A 2851-nucleotide genomic window follows, 5' to 3' on the forward strand; every position below is an offset into this window, starting at 1 on the left:
TGGGGATCGAGCCTGCAACCTGGACATACGCCCTGATCTGGAATCAAACTGTCACCTCCTGGTACACAGGTTGAAGCTCAACCACTGAGCCACGCCAGCTGGGCCTAATTCTACTTACATATAAATAAGTGTGTCTATACCTTTCATTATGAATTTATTGAGATATCCATTATCTTTTGGAGTCACTGCATCAAAGTATATTGTCAAAATTTCTTGTCCACAATGCTCAATTGATCCCCTACTTCCCTGGCTTCCAGTTGACATCAAGTTTTTCCTGTTTGGAAAGACACGTGGGAACTCAAGCAGGTGGTTTGTATTTTTTATCTTCATTATGGACCAGCGTTAGCTTCAGGCAAAAGAACACATTGAGACCACCTGGCTCACAGCCATGGGTAGGGACCATGTGTTTGTGTGGATCAGGACCTACTTTCTGGCTTAATAAAGTCACAGACAGACTCTTTCCCCTTTAATATTAACTTTTAAAAGTTTACAATCTTATAAGTTTGTTTTTTTAGCCCTGGCTGGTTTGGCTCAATGGATAGAGTATTGGCCTGCGGACTGAAGGGTCCCAGGTTCGATTCTGGTCAAGGGCACGTGCCTGGGTTCCGGGCTCGATCCCCAGTAGGGAATGTGCTGGAGGCAGCCAATCAATGATTCTCTCTCATCATTGATGTTTCTATCTCCTTCTCCCCTCCTCTTTGAAATCAATAACAGGAAAAAAAAGTTTTGTTTTTTTTTTAAAGGGCAATTTAAGGGTTTCACTATCATTCCAACAAGGCATTAAAATAATCAGTGACATTTCAACTATGCTTGCAACAGTGCACATAAGGGGGGAAAACATTTCTGAGATATATAACTTTTTTTATCCACTTAGTTCTCAAAAATCCAACACTTGGAGTGGTATGCTTCAAAATGCTTTAACCTTTCCTAGGGTTGACTATAATATGGAAAATATAACATGGACTGATACTGAGAAATTCTTGACAATCAAGGACTTTAACAATATTTTTACAAGCTAATTCCACAAATAAATATCCTGTTAAAAATAAAAATACACAGGATTTTTTTAATCACTAATCATAGATTATATACTCAGAGGAGTAATGTGGAAAAAAAAAAAACCATGAAAAATGTCATGAGGAAAACTTTTAAATTCCCGAAGGACAGAAAAGTAGATTTAAACAAGAGTAAAGATGTGCCCTTTTTGCAAACTATGGCTAGTTTCCTGTTTAAGCTACAGTAACTTTTTCCGATTATGAATCATTGTTCCTTCTGTGGCAGAGTTTTACAGTTCCTCCAATGCATTTGGGATAACTGCCTCAAAAGTAACCTGCAGCTCTCCTGCTAAGAACTGTAGCTCTTTTCTGCTGAGTTTTTAGAACCTTCTGCTACTATATCTATCACTTCCACCACCAGATCCATAACCACCACCACAGGGGATGCCAGAGCTTCCTCCACCAAAACTGCCCCCTTATGGGTTCATAATTTGATTGCTGTTGTCCACTGTAATTTCCAAAATCATTAGAGCTCCCAACACCACCATAGTTACCACCAAAATTTCCCCCTTTGTTGTAACCATCATATCCTCCACCACCGCCACCATATCCAGCACTTTGATTTCCATATCTTGGTTCACCAACACTTCCATAGCTTTCTCTCCTAGCATAATCAGCAACACTGCCATAGTCTCCACCATCACCTCCAAATCTATTATATCCGCCATCATCTCCTCCATAACTACCTTTGCTGCCACCTCCTCCACCATAGCCTCCTCTTCCACCAAAGTTTCCACCACTGCCAAAGTTATCTCCACCATCTCCAAAGTTTCCTCCACCACCATGAAGTAGCTAGATCCACCTCCACGGCCTGTGCGATCAAGCAGACTGCATTTCTTGTTTAGAAAGGGCCTTTTTGCCTGGCTGGCATGGCTCAGTGGTTGTGCGTCGACCTGTGAACCAGACAGTCATGGTTCAATTCCTGGTCAGGGCACTTGTTCCGGTTGCAGGCTTGATCCTCTGTGGGGGGTGCAGGAGTGAGCCAATCCATGATTCTCTCTCATCATTCATGTTTCTCTCTCTCTCTCCCTCTCCCTTCCTCTCTGTAATTAATATAAACATTTTTTAAAAGGCCCTTTTCACTTCACAATTATGCCCATTAACACTGGGGTTATTCTGAACAACAATTTTATTAACTATATCATGATTGTCAAAAATTACAAAAGCAAATCCTCTCCCCACCACTCTGCCTGTCTTCCATAACTTCAATGGTTTCAATCTTGCCGTACTTTTCAAAGTAGTCTCTCAAATTATATTCTTGTGTATCTTCTTTAATACCACCAACAATTTTCTTCACTGTTAGATGGGCATCAGGCTTTACAGAATCCCCTCTAGAAACAGCTCTCTTTGGTTCCACTACAAGCCCATCAACCTCGTGTGGTCAGGCACACATTGTTGCATCCACCTCTTCAACACAAGAGTAAGTTACAAAACAAAAGTCCAGGTAACATTTTGTTTGTTACCCTGTAGTTAGTGGGTGTGCCCCATTTCTCAAATTGTTCTCTTATACTGTCGTGTGTAGTTTCAAGGCTCAGACCACCAATAAACAGTTTTCTCAACTGCTCTGGTTCCTTAGGCTCCATCATGGCCTTACTTCCCTGCCCACCTCCCCAGAACCCCAGCGGTTGGAGTCAGGCTGGGGGCAACCAGGAAGTGGTTTTACCTCCATTTTGACACTGGACTTGCCTCTTGCAACCTGAGTTCAATATGGGACCCTATTTTCCATTGTTCATAGGGAAAAACAAACAGGCAGGAATATACAGAATTATCACAATGAATAAATAGCTATGTTGTGA

The 2851-nt window shown here is 41.6% G+C and overlaps 1 pseudogene; it reads right to left on the bottom strand.

The window, feature by feature from the left end:
* Positions 1–1342: 1342 nt before the first annotated feature.
* On the bottom strand, positions 1343–2638 carry LOC118728197 (annotated as a pseudogene).
* Positions 2639–2851: the final 213 nt, after the last annotated feature.

This window comes from Pipistrellus kuhlii, unplaced genomic scaffold (assembly GCF_014108245.1).
Source record: "Pipistrellus kuhlii isolate mPipKuh1 unplaced genomic scaffold, mPipKuh1.p scaffold_m20_p_29, whole genome shotgun sequence".
Lineage (NCBI taxonomy): Eukaryota > Metazoa > Chordata > Mammalia > Chiroptera > Vespertilionidae > Pipistrellus > Pipistrellus kuhlii.